Source organism: Marmota monax, unplaced genomic scaffold (genome assembly GCF_021218885.2).
Source record: "Marmota monax isolate L192 unplaced genomic scaffold, Marmota_monax_Labrador192_F-V1.1 WCK01_AAM20220418_F8-fsc00225, whole genome shotgun sequence".
In the NCBI taxonomy this organism is placed as follows: Eukaryota; Metazoa; Chordata; class Mammalia; order Rodentia; family Sciuridae; genus Marmota; species Marmota monax.
This window is the reverse complement of record NW_026694524.1, coordinates 1,646,743-1,665,209: the sequence shown is the minus strand read 5'-3', so window position 1 is coordinate 1,665,209 and position 18,467 is coordinate 1,646,743.

Below are 18,467 nucleotides of genomic sequence, written 5' to 3'. Positions count from 1 at the left end.
TTAGAAGAAAGTGTATTCTCTTGTTGAAGGATGAAATATTTTGTATATGTCAGTTAGGTCTAAGTTATTGATTGTATTATTCAGTTCTATAGTTTCTTCATTCAGCTTTTGTTTGGAAGATCTATCTAGTGATGAAAGAGGTGTGTTAAAGTCAACCAAAATTATTGTGTTGTGGTCTATTCAACTCTTGAACTTGAGAAGAGTTTGTTTGATAAATGTAGACACTTCATTGTTTGGGGCATATATAATCATAATTTTAAGTCTTGCTGGTGTATGGTTCCCTTGAGCAGTATGTAGTGTCTTTCTTTATCCTTTTTGATTGACTTTAGTTTGAACTCTATTTGATACGAGGATGGAAACCCCTGTTTGCTTCCGCAGACCATGTGAGTGGTATGATTTTTCCCAACTCTTCACTTTCAGTGTGCGGATATCTTTTCCTATGAGATGAGTCTCTTGGGGGCAGCATATTGTTGGGTCTTTTTTTAATCCAATCTGCTAGTCTATGTCTTTTGATTGGTGAGTTTAGGCCATTAACATTCAGGGTTATTATTGAGACATGATTTGTATTCCCAGCCATTTTTGTTTATTTTTGGTATTTAACTTGACTTGGTTTCTTCTCTGATTAGATTTTCCTTTAGTGTAATCTCTCCCTCTGCTGATTTTCATCATTGTTTTTCATTTTCTCTTCTTGGAATATTTTGCTGAGGATGTTCTGTAGTGCAGGCTTTCTAGTTGTAAATTTTTTTAACTTTTATTTATCATGGAAGGTTTTTATTTTGTCATCAAATCTAAAGCATATTTTTTCTGGATATAAGATTCTTTGTTGGCATCCATTTTCTTTCAGAGTTTAGTATATGTTGTTCCAAGATCTCCTGGCTTTGAAGGTCTGGTTTGAAAAATCTGAGATATGAATTGTGAATTGGTTTCCCCCTTTTGTGATCTGATTCTTCTGTCTTGCGGCTTTTAAGATTCTATCCTGATTCTGTATGCTAGGCATTTTCATTATAATCTGCCTTGGTGTAGATCTGTTGTAATTTTGTACATTTGGTATCCTGTAAGCCTCTTGTATTTGGTTTTCCAACTTGTTCTTCATACTTGGGAAATTTTCTGATATTATCTCATTGAAGAGATTGTGCATTCCTTTGGTTTGAAACTCTATGCCTTTCCTCTATCCCAATAACTCCTAGATTTGGTCTTTTGATGCTGTCCCATAATTCTTAGATGCTCTGTTCATGGTTTCTTACTATCTTCACTGTGTGATGAACTTTATTTTCCAGATTGTATACTTTGTCTTCATTATCTGACATTCTTTCTTCCAAGCAATCTAGTCTCTTGGTTATGCTTTCTATTGAGTTTTTGTTTGATTTATTGTATCCTTCATTTCAAGGATTTCTGACTGTTTTTTTTTCAGAGTCTCTATCTCTCTCTTGAAGTAATCTTTTGCTACCTGTATTTGCTCTCTTATCTCTTTTTGGGGTGATCAATTTTTGCCTGTATTTGCTTATTTAGGTCATTCTTTAATTCACAGATCATTTTAATTATGAACCTTCTGAACTCCTTCTCTGACATTTCATCAAATTCTCTGTGTATGGGTTCTGTTATTACAGTGTCCTGGCTTGTTTGGGACACTTTCCTCCCTTGTTTTTTCATGTTGCCTATGTGTCTTCCTTTCTTGCAGTGTGGGGGATCTGAGATATTACAGTTTCTACCCTATATTCTTGTAGTACTCATGCAGATTGTCTGTACCTAACCTTAATGTTGGGCTTCTAGACCCTCCTGGTGTCCCTCAATGTATGCTACTGCATCTAAAGGTGGTGGAGGCAATAGCTGAAGTAACTTGAGATAATAGTTAAGGTGCCCCACGATGGAAGCAATGTCTTACAGAGATGGGGCTGAAAGGTTTGGCTTCACACTCCCTTTGAGATGTCTGTCAGAAATGCAGCTGCTTCTAGGCCCTGTATGTTGTCAAAAAGTTAGGGGCTATTGTGTGGGGAAGGCTATGGCGATGACTGCAGTGTCCCAAGATGGAAGTGGGTTATGCTTAAGTTCCCAGGTATGGGGGAGCAAACTAGGACCTGGGTCCTGTGCAAGTTGGTGTGGACAGATCCGGGCTGGGCCTGGCCTCCTGTGGTAGTCTGCTGATTGAAAGAGGCAGTTCTGTGCTGGAGGCTGGGCTCCAGTGGGTGCCTGCCGGTGGAGGGTTGGACCTGGGCCTACTGTGAGCCTGGGTCTTGCACAGGCCAGTGTGGGTGGATCTGGGCTGCTGGGCTTGACTTCCCATAGTCAGAACCCTGGAAATTACTGGATGCTCTGTTCATGGTTCTTACTGTCTTCACTGTGTGATCAACTTTATTTTCCAGACTGAATATTTTGTCTTCCTTATCTGACATTCTTTCTTCCAAGTGATCTAGTTTGTTGGTTATACTTTCTATTGAGTTTTTTATTTGATTTATTGTATTTCTTTACTTTATCTATGAATGGCTGGGCCTAGGAGTACCACTGACCTTTTGTCCATGTCTATCCTGTGTTTCCCTGAGTATGCTCTATGAAACCCTAGCTGCTAAAGATTTTCAAAAAAACTGTTTAAATAAGCTTGGGAAATAGTATGTATTTTCCTTATTCTTGGAGAGTCATCAATCACAATTACATATTAAGGGCCTTGATACATTTTAGTAAAAATTGGTTTTGATTCTTTACATTTATACTTTCCCATTTTCTTTAAATAGGGAATCATTTTTAGAGAGACAGTTTTAAAAGTCAGAGTTCTAAACAAAGTTTACCGCTTACCTAAGTATCTCCATTCTGAAGAATAAATTAGAGGAAAAATTGAGGAGCAACTCTGGAAATATTTTATTTGGAGTAATTTTAATTGAACTGGAAGGGCAGAGCAGACTATGGTGAGAAAATAACTGTCATGAGAATTTGCAGATTTTTTATTTTATTTATTTATTTATTTTTGGTACCAGGGATTGAACCCAGAGACACTTAACCACTGAGCCACATCCCCAGCCCTTTTTTATATCTTATTTAGAGACAGAGTTTCACTGAGTTGCTTAGGTCCTCACCAAGTTTCTGAGGCTGGCTTTGAACTCACGATCCTCCTGCCTCAGCCTCCCAAACTGCTGGATACAGATGGTTTTAGAAAAGAAGTGCTTTGAAGTGTCAGTGCATAGTCATCCTTCTAAGGCAGAATATGATGGTTTTGTTGAGTGTTTTAAAATCATCAATTCACCAATTAGATAAGAAACATTTGCAAAGTAAGCACATGTTCAACCTGTTATAGATACCCTATGTGTGTCTATCCCCATTTTCACTTCCAGACCCCTCTCCACCCTTCTGTGCCTTATTCTCTGCCTCAAGAGAGACCTATATAGACTACACTGACAGTTTTCCTTATGCTCTGGATTTTGGTTGGGTTTGTCCAATAGGAAGCAAGAGCAACAGATCAGAATGGTGACTTCAGCTAGCTATTCCACCAGCTCTCCCACTGCAGATTTATTAAGATTGGCTGTATCCCCCTACTGAAGTTCATAGCCCTCTGTATACAGCTATCTCCTTATAGCTTTCTCTGAATTCAGATTCTGGTAAGCACTCCTTCTCCCTTCCCTCTTGGACCTATGTGTGATAACTATATGAGATTCCTAAACACTGACCTCATCCTGGCAAAAATGTCCCTCTTCCAAAACCTCTTTAAATTACCTGAATTTGAGTATTGTATCAATTATCTGCCAGAACTCTAAACAGTATACTCTGGGAAATTAAAAAAAAACACAAAAGACATTGTGCCTATCTTTAGAGAGGATACAACATCACTAAAGAATGTAATTCTATAAAGTTATCACAGGAGGAAAATATATCATTATGTACAACATCCACTAGACCAGGAGAAAGATGCTATTGAGTAGTGGCTTTTTTTTTTCTTTCCTTAATAAAACATTTTTTTGCAGATTCATTGACATATAATTGCTATTCATTCAAGTGCATATATTTAAAGTATGTGATTTGGTAAGTTCCAATATACAAATACACCCATGACAACATCAATAGCATCAAGATAATGAACATCTCCATCACCTCCCAAAATTTTATTGTTCCATTTTGTGCTCTCTCCCATCTGCCAAATGCTTCCCCTACAAAAATATACTCTCTACCATTGATCTGCACTGGGGCAATATAGATTATTTTGCATTTTCTAGAGTTTTATATAAATGACTCCGGACTCATTTTTTTCTGACTTCTATCACTCAGCATGGCTATCGTGAGATTCATTCATGTTGTAGTGTGTACCAATTGTTCATTGTTTATTTTTGTGCAATATTGCACTGTACAGATCTACTACAGTTTGTTTATCTGTATACCTGTTGATAGACATTAGAGTTGATTCCAGTTTTTAGCTATTTCAAATAAAGCTGCTGTGAACATTTAAGTACCAGTCTTTGTAGGGAAACATACTTTCATTTTGCTTGGGTAAATACTAAAACGTAATAGATAGATCATGCGGTAGGTATATATTTAGCTTTTTAAGGTACTACCACACTCTTTTTCAAAGTGGTTTTACATATATTATTATAGTATATGGGATTCCAGTTGTTCCATATCCTCACTAACACTTGCTATGGGTAGTCTGTTTAATATTATCCATTTAAATTAAAGCATAGTGGCATCACATTGTGGTTTTCATTTGCATTTACATAAAGAGTTAATATGTTGAGTATCTTTTATGTGCTTATTTGAACTTTGTATATCTTCTTCAAGTGTATGTTAAAATATTTTAGCATTTTTAAAAATTTTTTTTAGTTGTAGATGGACACAATATTTTTGTTTATTTTTATGTGGTGCTGGGGATCAAACCCAGGGTCTCACACATGCGAGGCAAGTGCTCTACCACTGAGGTACAACCCCAGCCCTATTTTAGCATTTTTAATTAATATTTTTTACAAAAATTACTTGGCTTTGAGAGTTCTTTACATATTCTGTATATAAATTATGTGTGTGTGTGTGTGCGTGTGTGTAGCATACAAATGATATCATATATATGATTTTCTTCCAGTATGCATCTTATCTTTTCATTCTCTTTAACACTGTCAAAACAGCATAAATTTTAACTTTGATGACATTCAATATATAATTTTTTTTTATTATTTATCAATCATTCTTTTGATAATATATTTAAGAAATCTTTGCCTAATCCATGTTCATGAATGTTTGCTCCTAAATTTTTGTTCTAAAAATTTTAGTTTTAAATTATATATTTAGATCTATGATCCATTGTGAATTATTTTTATATAATGTGAAATATGTTTTGAAGTTCTTTTGAAAAATATGGGTATCCTCACCATATGACCCTGCTATACCACTTCTTCATATTTACCCTGAAGAATTAAAGGCATCTTATTACAGTGATACATGCATACTCATTTTTACAGTAGCACAATTCACAATAGCCAAAGTATGGAACCAGCTTATGTGTCCACTAATAGATGAATGGATAAAGAAAATTTATATATATAAAATATATATACATATATAATTTTATATATGTATATATACATATATACATATATACAATTATATATTATATATATATATATATATATATATATATATATATATATATACACACACACACACACAAACAAACACCCACATATATATAATGGAGTTTTATTCAGGCATAAATAAAAATGAAATTATGTTATTTTCAGGAAAATTATGGAACTAGAGACCATCATTCTAAGCACAATAAATCAAACTCAGAAGATTAATGGTTGTATGTTTTGTCTCATATGTGGAAGTTAGAAAAAAGAAAAAGAAAGGTGGGGATGAATCTCCTAAAAATCAAAGTGAGATGAGTAGAAGAAAAGAGACCAATGTGATGGACATCATTATCCAAAGTACATGTATGAAGACACAAATTGTTGTGAATATACTTTGTATACAACCAGAGATATGAACAATTGTGCTCTATATGTGTAATATGAATTGTAATGCAGTCCACTGTCATATATAAACAAAATTAATTTAAAAAGGTTGAAAAAAAGGGACCAATGGGTGGAAGACAGGGAGGGAAGGAGGAAATGCTGGGGAGTGATATTGGCCAAATTATATTGTTATATTGTGTGGCATGTACAGATATGTAACAACAAATCTCATCAATATGTACAACTATAATGCATCAATGAAAAATTTAAAAAATTATGCTTTCTCCACTGAATTGCCTCTGCACTTAAAAAAATCAATTGATTTATATTATAGAGCTATAGCTACAAAACAGCATGGTAGTGGCATAAAACAGACTTGAGGACCAATGGAATAGAATAGAAGACACATAGACAGACTTACATGGAGTCATCTTATCCTTGACAAAGGTGCCAAAAGCATATATTGTTGAAAAGACAGCTTTTTAAACAAACAATGCTAGGAAAAGTGGATATCCATATGAGAACAAAACTAGTTCCCCATATCCCTCCATTAAAGCCAACTCAAAGTAGAACAAAAACATAGGAATTAGATCAGAAATTTTGCAACTGCTGGAAGAAAACATAGGATCAACCCTCTAATGTACAGACACAGGGAGCAGTCTCCTTAATAAAACACCTAAAGCTCAAGGAATAAAAGCAATAATCAGTAAGTGGAATGGCATCAATTAAAAAGATTCCATATAGCAAAGGAAATATTTACGAGCATGAAAAGAGAGCCTGTAAAATGGGAGAAAATCTTTGCCAGCTTCTATTCTAACAGAGACTAATATCCAGAATCTACAAAGAACTAAAAAAAATCCTTAACATTAAAAAAATCAAATAAAACCAATCAATATATAGGCAAATGAATTAAACCGACATTTCTCAAAAGAATAAATGCAAATGGCCAATGAATATATAGAAAAAAGTTCAATATTCTTAACAATCATATAAATGCATTATTTGCAACATAACCATATATGTAGAAAACCTACACTGATATTTCATCTCACCCCAGTTAGAATGGCAAGCATCAAGAATATAATAACAAATGCTGAAGAGGATGTAGAGAGGAAGGAACCCTAATACATTGTTGGTGGGACTGAAAATTAGTACAACTACTTTTTTTTATTAGTTGTTCAAAACATTGCAAAGCTCCTGACATATCATATTTCATACATTTGATTCAAGCAGATTATGAACTCCCATTTTTACCCCAAATACAGATTGCAGATTCACATCGGTTACACATCTACTTTTTACATACTGCCATACTAGTGTCTGTTGTATTCTGCTGCCCTTCCTATCCCCTTCCTATACCCCTCCCCTCCCCTCCCCTCCCCTCCCATCTTCTCTCTCTACCCCATCTACTGTAATTCATTTCTCTCTCTTGTTTTTTCCCCTTTCCCCTCACTTCCTCTTATATGTAATTTTGTATAACCATGAGGGTCTCCTTCCTTTACCATGCAATTTCCCTTCTCTCTCTCTTTCCCTCCCCTCTCTCATCCCTGTTTAATGGTGATCTTCTTCTCATGCTCTTCCCCCCTATTATGTTCTTAGTGCTCTCCTTATATCAAAGATGACATTTGGCATTTGTTTTTTAGGGATTGACTAGCTTCACTTAGCATAATCTGCTCTAGTGCCATCCATTTCCCTGCAAATTCCATGATTTTGTCATTTTTTAGTGCAGAGTAATACTCCATTGTGTACAAATGCCACTTTTTTATCCATTCATCTATTGAAGGGCATCTAGGTTGGTTCCACAGTCTAGCTATTGTGAATTGTGCTGCTATGAACATCATTGTAGCAGTATCCCTATAGTACGCTCTTTTAAGGTCTTTAGGGAATAGTCCAAGAAGGGCAATAGCTGGGTCAAATGGTGGTTCCATTCCCAGCTTTCCAAGAAATCTCCATACTGCTTTCCAAATTGGCTGCACCAATTTGCAGCCCCACCAGCAGTGTACAAGTGTACCCTTTTCCCCACATCCTCGCCAACACTTATTGTTGTTTGACTTCATAATGGCTGCCAATCTTACTGGAGTGAGATGGTATCTTAGGGTGGTTTTGATTTGCATTTCTCTGACTGCTAGAGGTGGTGAGCATTTTTTCATGTACTTGTTGATTGATTGTATGTCCTCCTCTGAGAAGTGTCTGTTCAGGTCCTTGGCCCATTTGTTGATTGGATTATTTGTTATCTTATTGTCTAATTTTTTGAGTTCTTTGTATACTCTGGATATTAGGGCTTTATCTGAAGTGTGAGGAGTAAAAATTTGTTCCCAGGATGTAGACTCTCTATTTACCTCTCTTATTGTTTCTCTTGCTGAGAAAAAACTTTTTAGTTTAAGTAAGTCCCATTTGTTAATTCTTGTTGTTAACTCTTGTGCTATGGGTGTCCTATTAAGGAATTTGGAGCCCGACCCCACAATATGTAGATCGGAGCCAACTTTTTCTTCTATCAGACGCAGAGTCTCTGATTTGATATCAAGCTCCTTGATCCATTTTTAGTTAACTTTTGTGCATGGGAGGGGAGGGGATTCAGTTTCATTTTGTTGCATATGGATTTCCAGTTTTCCCAGCACCATTTGTTGAAGATGCTATCCTTCCTCCATTGCATGCTTTTAGCCCCTTTATCAAATATAAGATAGTTGTAGCTTTGTGGATTAGTCTCTGTGTCCTCTATTTTGTACCATTGGTCCACCCGCCTGTTTTGGTACCAGTATCATGCTGTTTTTGTTACTATTGCTCTATAGTATAGTTTGAAGTCTGGTATCGCTATACCCCCTGATTCACACTTCCTGCTTAGCATTGCTTTTGCTATTCTGGGTCTTTTATTTTTCCATATGAATTTCATGATTGCTTTATCTATTTCTACAAGAAAGGCCATTGGAATTTTGATTGGCATTGCATTGAACCTATAGAGAACTTTTGGTAATATCGCCATTTTGATGATGTTAGTTCTGCCTATCCATGAACAGGGTATATTTTTCCATCTTCTAAGATCTTCTTCTATTTCTCTCTTTAGAGTTCTGTAATTTTCATTGTATAAATCTTTCACCTCTTTTGTTAGGTTGATTCCCAAGTATTTTATTTTATTTTTTTTGAGGATATTGTGAATGGGGTGTTTTTCCTCATTTCCATTTCAGAAGTTTTGTTGCTGATATACAGAAATGCCTTTGATTTATGCGTGTTGATTTTATATCCTGCCACTTTGCTGAATTCATTTATTAGTTCTAGTAGTTTTTTTTTTTTTTTTGACCCTTTTGGGTCTTCTAGGTATAGAATCATGTCTTCCACAAACAGTGATAATTTAAGTTCTTCTTTTCCTATTTTTATGCCTTTAATTTCTTTCGTCTGTCTAATTGCTCTGGCCAGTGTTTCGAGAACTATATTGAATAGAAGTGGTGATAGAGGGCATCCCTGTCTTGTTCCAGATTTTAGAGGGAATGCCTTCAATTTTTCTCCATTCAGATACTTTTGAAAACAGTATGAAGATCCCTCAAAAGATTAGGAAAGGAACCATGAGATCCAGCTACTCTGCTCCTTAGTATTTATACAAAAGAGCTGAAATCAGTATACAACAGTTATATCTATATTTCAATGCTCATAGGAGCATAATTCAAGTCGTGGAACCAATTTCCCAAGTTATGGAATCAACCTAGGTGTCCACCTCCAGATTAATGGATAAAGAAAATTTGGTCTATATAATACAATGGAGTTATGGAGGGAAATGGGAAATACTGAGGATTGAAATGGAGTTAATTATGGTATTTGCATTTATGAATATGTCAAAATTAATCCCACTATTATAACTACAGAGCACTAATAAAAACCAAATGTTTTTAAAATTAATTTTAAAATTAATTTATGGATCTGTTTCTGGACTCCATTCTGTTTCTACCACACTGTATTTAGTACAGTAGCTTTATAATTAAACTTGTATTAAAATATATATAAATTCTCCAAATATTTTGTTCTCTTTCATTTTTGCTATTTTAGGTTCTTTTGATATCCAAATGAATTTTAGAATCAAGTTGTCAATTTTCACAAAAGGTCTGTGGATATTTGCAATGAGTCTGTGTTGATTCTATAGTTCAAATAGGGGAGAATTGACATCTTAATATTTAGTCTTCTAAATAATGAATGCAGTATATCTATTTAATTTAGGTCATCTTTAATATCTTAGTGATATTTACAGGTCTTTCACATCTTTTGTTAGATTTTTCCCTATAAATATTTTGATGCTGGGCTGGGGCTGTGGCTCAAGTGGTAGCATGCTCACCTAGCATGCATGAGGCACTGGGTTTGATTCTCAGCACCACGTAAAAATAAAATAAAGATTTTGTGTCCACCTAAAACTAAAAACAAATATTTAAAAAAAATTTTGATGCTATTATAAATGGTATTTTATTTCAATTCATATTTCCTCGTGTTGTATATCAAAAATACTATTGATTTTTATGTATTATTCTTTTCTCCTAAAACTCTGCTAAATTCACTTTTTACTTCTAGTAGGTTTTGTGTCATTTTCTATATATATGACTATGATGCAAATAATGATAATTTTAATCTCTTTCTTTCCAATTTGCATTCTTCTATTTCTTGATCTTAACTTATTAGGCTTTAACTAGCAGCTCTTTTACATAGATGACTAGAAGTGGTGTGAGTGGACATCCTTGTCTTTTTCCTGAACTTAGAGGAAAAATATTCATTTTTCACCATGAACTATGATATCAGTTGTAGGTTTTCATGGAATTTTCTTCTAAGTTTTCTGAGATATTTTTAGTCAGAAATGGCTGTTGGATTTTGTTGCTTTTTCTAGGACTATCCAGATGATTCTTTTTTCCTTTTTAGTTTATTAATATGGTGAATTACATTCTCTGATTTTTAAAAAGGTGTTAAAACAAACTTTTAATTTATTTCAGAGTTCCAACTTGGTCATTATATATATTCATTTTTATGGATTTAATTTGTTAAAATTTTGTTTCAAATTTTACATCTATGAATATGAGAGAGATATTGTTTTTTAGTTTATTGTAGTATTTGTCTTATTTTGGTATCGGGACATTTGTGGCCCCATTAGAAGAGTTTGGAAGTATTCCATTGTTTTTAATTTTGTGGAAGTGTTTGTAAAAGCATTTACATAAGTTAGAATTATTTCCTGATAGTATTTGGTAGAATTTACCAGTGAAGCAAGCTGGGCTTAGTGTTTCCTATGTGGGGAGGTTTTTTTTTTTTTTAAACTATAAATTAACTTTCTTTAATTCTCATCTATTTCTTCTTGAAACTCTCATTATCTATTGTTTATTTCTTCTCATTATCTGTATCTATATCTCATTATCTATTTCTTCTTGAGTAAGCTTTCATAATTTGTGTCGTTCAAGGGAGTTTTAAATATCATCCAATGAAATTTTTAAAATTTTCACATTCAACTTATTTTTTCCATTTTAAGATGTTGAATATACAGAATAAAATTGTTTATAAATTCTCTTATTATCTTTCTACTATCTATAGAATCTCTTGTGGTGGCCACTCTTTCATTCCAGATATTGGTAATTTTTATTTTCTCTTTTTCCCTGAATAATAATGGGAGCTGTTTTATCAATTTTATTGACCTACTCAAATAGCTAGGTTTCAATTTCATTGATTTTCCTGTATTGATTTTCTGTTTGCAATTTCATTTATTTCCTCTATGATATTTCTTATTTAACTTTCTTCTGTATAATTTAGGTTTAATTTGCTCTTTTTTCTACTTGTTTAAGATGTAAGCTAAGATAATTGGTTTGCAGCTTTTCTTCCTTCCTAATAATGACTTCAAATTTTTATATTTGTGTTTTACTCTTATTCAGTTCAAAGTGTGTTCCACTTTCCTTTTTGATTTCTTCTTTGCCCCATGAGTTATCCAGATGTGTATTATTCAGTTACCAAAATTTTAGGGATTTTCCAGAAATCCTTTCAGTATTGATTTTAAAGGAAATTCCACTGTGGTCAGAGGACATACTTTTTATAACTTGTATCCTGTGAAATTTATGGGGCTTGTTTTATGGCCCAGAATATGGTCTATCTTGGTAAGCATTACATGTACACTTGAAAAGAATGTGTATTTTGCTATTGTTGGATGGAGTATTCCATAAATATCAGTTAGGTCAAGATGACTGAAAGTGTTATTCAAATCTATATCCTCAGTTTTCTCATTCTATCAGTTATTTGGGAAGGGATATTTTTGAAATTCTATTATTCAATGCTATATTAAAAACAAGATCGTTTTATTTCATGTATTTTTAATCTTATTATTATATACATAAATGTTTAAGATGGTCAAGTCCTCTTGATAAGTTGATTTCTTAATCATTATGAAGTGGCCTTCTTTTTCCTGGCTAATGTTTCATTTAGAAATCTATCTTGTATACTCTTTATACAACCACTTCAGCTTTGTTTTTATTAATGTTAATGTGCTATATCTTTTTTCCATCATTTTACTTTTAACCTATTTGCATCTTTGTAGGAAGAAATTGTATTACTTTTTTACTCAATCTAAAAATCTGTGCCTTTCACTCAAGTATTCATATCTTCTACATGTCATCTAATTATTAATATGGTTAAGTTTTAGTCTAGCATCTTACTATTTATTTTTTATTTCTCTCATTTGTGTTTTGTTTCTTCCTTTTTGCCTTCTTTTGAATTGATTGATTTTTTAAAATTATTTCATTTTCTTTTCATTGTTGGCTTATTACCTATTGGTAGTTCCTTCATGGTTTCTGTTATTTATATTCAACTCATTGGTATTTACCTTCAAGTGATATTATACCATTTTATAGATATTAAAAGGGTTTTGCAGTAATATGCTTTTATTTCTTTCCCCTGACCTTTGCACAGTTGTTTTCATGTATTTTAATTATATTAGAAGCTCCTTGCTCCTTTGTGATTACTTTTGTTTAAACAGTCAATTATCTTTTCAATAAATTTAAATAATACCATGCATTTACCCATGTAGTCACCATTTCTTTTGCTCTTTGTTCCATTGTGCTGATCCATATTTCCACCTAGTATCATTTTAATTTTTGCCTCAATATTTCTTTTTTTTTAATTAGTTATTGATAGACCTTTATTTTATTTATTTATATGTGGTGCTAAGAATCAAACCCAGTGCCTCCCACATGCCAGGCAAGTGTGCTACCACTGAGCCCCAGCCCCAGCCCCCTTCAATATTTCTTACAGAAAAAATCTCCTAGCGATGAATTCTTTCAATTTGTATGTATCTAAAAATGCCTTTATTTTACATTTGTTTAAAAATATATCTTCTTTTTGTTCTTTTCAGATATACATGACAGTAGAGTGTATTCTGACATATTATGCATACATGGAGTATGATTTATTCTAATTAGAATTCTATTCTTGTGGTTGTATATGATGTGGATATTGGATAAAGATATTTTCAATAGTTATGGAATTATAAGTTGACAGTTTTGATTCTTGTTTCAGTACTTTAAAGATACTGCTCTTGGTTGGGCATGGTAGAATGCACATGTAGTGTGAGCTACTCAGGAGAATGAGGAGTTTTAAAGCAGCCCTGGAAAACATAGTCAGACCTTATCTGAAATAAATAAACAAGCAAACAAATAATTAAGAAATTAACAAATATTTAAATATTACAAATGAAAAAAAATTTAAATATTGTTCTATGTTCTACTTTACTTGAATGGTTTTCAACAAGAAAATTTTCATCATCTTTATTTTTCTTCCTTTCTATGTAATGTTTTTTTCCTCTGGCAGATTTTAAGATTTCTCTTTTATCGCTGCCTTTGAAAACATTTTTTTATGAAGTGCCTTGGTATAGTTTTATTTGCAATCATGGTGTTGGGGTTCAATGAGATTCTTGTATTTTGTTTCTTTGAACATTTTTTCTGAACCCTTTATCCCTTGCAATATTTCAAATGCACGTATATTAAGTTGCTTTGAGTTGTCTCATTTATCAATAATGCTGAGTTCAGTACCCTTATTTTAAGTCTGTTTCACTTTGAATGGTTTCTTTTGCAATGTCAAGTTCAAGTTCACCAATCTTTTCTGTTGTGAGATCTACTTGCTATTATTCCTATTCGGTGTGTTTTTCACATCTACAAGATCATATATCTTCCATGTCTCTATCTGACTTTTTATACATATGGAACATTGTTATAACTTTTTAAATGTCCTTGTATAATTCTAACTCTGTGTTGGTTCTGAATGGGTTTAAATTATTTTGGTTCTCACATCAACAACATAGGTCTTATTTTCCTTTTCCTTTGCTTGCTTTGTAATATTTTCACAGCTTTATCAAAATGTAATATACATATAATTCAATTCACCCATTTAAATTATACACATTAATAAAATCATGGCATTTTTCCAGTAAATGGATGGAGTTGGAGAATACAATGCTAAGTGAAGTTATTCAATCCCCAAAAACCAAATGCTGAATGTTTTCTCTGATATAAAGATGCTGATTCATAATGATGTTGCAGAGGAGTGAGAGGAATAGAGGAACTCTAGATAGGGCAAAGGAGAGGCAGGAGAAAGGAGGGGGCATGGGGATAGGAGAGACAGTGGAATGAGATGGACATCATTACCCTAAGTACATGTATGAAGACCCAAATGGTGTAACTCTACTTTGTGTACAACCAGAGATATGAAAAATTGTGCCTATATGTATAATATGAATTGTAATACATTCTGCTGTCATATGTAACAAATTAGAATAAAAATAAATTATACACATTAACAATGTCTTTTAAATGGCTAATTTTTTATCATATGCCAGACTTTGTGAATTTTACTTTGTCAGACGTTGGAAAATTTTTATTCCTATAACTATTATTGAGATTTATTTTCTAAGATCCAATTAAATTAGTTTAAAGTGGTTTAATACTTTCAGGTCATGCTTTTAAGTATAAGAGTTGTATCTGGTCTAATGCTAATTATTCTACACTACTGAGACAGGACATGTCTCAGAAGTGTACCATATTTAATGCTCTGTGAATCACAATTTTTTTCAGACTGGCTGGCAGAAGCAGGTAAAATTCCCAGCCCTGTGTGAAAACCAGTTTCTGTTCCTGTAATCCTTTTTTTTCTTCTTTATTTTTAATTGACAAATAAAATTATATATATATATATATATATATATATATATATATATATATATGGCATACAAAAATGATGTTTTGAAATATGTACACATTATAGAATACTAATGCAAATTAACTTATGTACTATCTTGCATACTTACCATTTATTTGTGATAAGATTTATAATTCTTTCAGTTGATTATTTCTTAGGCAGTCTTAGGCAGTTTCCTTACTTATACACTGATCAACACTGAACTGAATACTTAAAAGGGTCCTTCTGCTCATATTCAGGTTTCTCTCTGTGTGCAGCACCCTCTAGTCTGATACTATATCCTGTTAACAATGGCTACTTTGATATCACTAGCTTCTCAGCTCTTTCTCCATGATTCAGATAGCCTGATAGGTTCTGCTGGAATCCCATGTCCCTGTGACTGTAATCCCTGAGGGCATTAAGTGAGGCCATCATGGGGCTTACCTTATTTGTCATTGTGATGGTTAATTCTATGTATGAACTTTTCTGAGCTACGGAATGGCCAGAGAGCTAATATTATTTCCGGGTATGTCTGGAGTGTGTTCTGGAAGAGATTAGTATTTGAGTCAGTTAAGAAGATCTTTCTTACCAATGTGGATGAGCAACATTGAGCCTGACTAGAATAAAAAAGGAGAGGAAGGGCAAATTTGCACTTTATTTTTGAGCTGGGACATCCATATTCTTTTACCCCAAAAATATCAGCACTCCTAATTCTTGTGCCTTCAGGCTTAATCTTGACTTGCCAATGCCCCCATTCATTCCTAGGCCTTTGGACTCAGACTGAGTTCCAATACTACCTTTCCTGGTTGTTCAGATTGTAAATGACAGATCTTGCCCTCCCTTACTGCTTTTGTTTCTCTGGAGAACCCTGGCTAATATACTGTCCTTTGTTGGCTGATGCATATTGTCTTGAAAATCATGATTCATATATTTTGTATACTATTTGGTTATTTCAGGTGGGAAATTCATATGACCCTTTTACTCCATTTTGGCTGGAAGCAAAAATGTTGAGTAGGGTGATGTTTATTTATTTGTTTTTGTGCCAAGGATTGAACCCAGGGGCACTTAACCACTGAGCCACATCCCCAGCCCTTTTTATATTTTATTTTGTGAGAGGGTCTTGCTAAATTGCTCAGGGACTTGCTAATCTGCTGAGGCTCGTTTTGAACTCACAATCCTCCTGCCTCAGCCTCCCAAGCCACTGGGATTACAGGTGTGCACAGTAGTGGGTTTTTTAAAATAACAAACTTTTTCTAAAATTCCAAGAAAGTGTTCATATATATCTTGAAAGAAATTATGATCTTAGGAAACAATTTAAGTTTTTGTCTATCCCAAACTTTAAACCCTGATCCAGTGTAGCACTGGGTCAAAAAATAGATTCAAAAAATCTGAAAGCACAATTTATTATTTATTTAATGAGCCAATCTACAATGGTCTTTTAGAGTTCAAAAAGATCTCTTTCAGTCTTCTCAGCAAGAATTGGCTTTCTCTTAACATTTTTATTTTGTACTGGGAATTGAACCTAGGGAAGCTTAACTAAAACTGAGCCAGCTCTTTTTCATTTTTTTGAGACAGGGTCTCACTAAGCTACTGAGGCTGGCTTTGAACTTGTGATCCTCCTGCCTCAGCCTCTCAAATTGCTGGGATTACAGGCATGCTCACCATGCCCAGCTATTGTTCTTTAATTAGACTAATTGGACTTGTTTGTCTCTTTATCATGGAAATACATATGATCTACAACTTATGATGGTTCAACTTATGACTTTTCAACTTTAGAATGATGCAAAAGTAATATGCATATCCTGGATATTGATGCTCTATCTGAGGTGCTAGTGGTAAAGATTTTCTCCCATTCTGTAGTTCCCTGTTCAAGTTCTTCATTGTGTCCTTTGCTGTGAAGAAGCCTTTCAGTTTGATACCATCCCATTTATTGATTCTTGATTTTCCTTCTTGTACTTTAGGAATCTTGTTAAGGAAGTCGTTTCCTAAACTGACATGGTGGAGAGATGGACCTACTTTTTTTTCTAGTAGGCACAGAGTTTCTGGTTCAATGCCTAGGTCCTTGATCCACTTTGAATGGAATTTTGTGCAGGGTGAACGATAAAGAACTCAAAAAAAACTTAACACCAAAAAAAATTAAATAAATAAATAACTCAATCAATAAATGAGCTAAAGGAATTGAACAGGCATTTCACAGAAGAAGAAATACAAATAGTCAAAATATATATGAAAAACATTCAAAATCACTAACAATTAGAGAAATGCAAATCAAAACTACATTGAGATCCCATCTCACCCCAATCAGAATGGCAATTATTATTTTTTTTTGTTTTATTTATTTATTTATTTATTTATTTATTTATTTATTTATTTTTTATTGTTGGCTGTTCAAAACATTACATAGTTCTTGATATATCATATTTCACACTTTGATTCAAGTGGGTTATGAGCTCCCATTTTTACCCCAAATACAGATTGCAGAATCACATCAGTTACACATCCATTGATTTACATATTGCCATACTAGTGTCTGTTGTGTTCTGCTGCCTTTCCTATCCTCTACTATCCCCCCTCCCCTCCCCTCCCCTCCCCTCTTCTCTCTCTGCCCCCTCTACTCACATTCATTTGTCCCCCTTGTATTATTTTTCCCTTTCCCCTCACTTCCTCTTGTATGTACTTTTGTATAACTCTGAGGGTCTCCTTCCATTTCCATGCAATTTCCCTTCTCTCTCCCTTTCCCTCCCACCTCTCATCCCTGTTTAATGTTAATCTTCTTCTCATGCTCTTCGACCCTACTCTGTTCTTAGTTACTCTCCTTATATCAAAGAAGACATTTGGCATTTGTTTTTTAGGGATTGGCTAGCTTCACTTAGCATAATCTGCTCTAATGCCATCCATTTCCCTGTAAATTCTATGATTTTGTCATTTTTTAATGCAGAGTAATACTCCATTGTGTATAAATGCCACATTTTTTTATCCACAGAATGGCAATTATTAAGAATACAAGTAATGATGAATGTTGGCAAGGATGTGGGGAAAAGACACACTCATACATTGCTGGTGGGATTGTAAATTGGTGTATCCACTCTGAAAAGAAGTATGGAGATTCTTTAGAAAACTTGAAATGGAACCACTATTTGACCCAGTTATCCCACTCTTCAGTATATACCCAAAGGACTTAAAATCAGCATACTACATTGATGTGGCCACATCAGTGTTCATAGCGAGCTCAATTCACAATAGTCAAGCTATGGAACCAACATAGATGCCCTACAATAGATTGAGTGGGTAAAGAAAATGTGGTACATATACACAATGGAATATTACTCAGCCATAAGAAAGAATGAAATTATGACATGGAACTGGAGACTATCATGC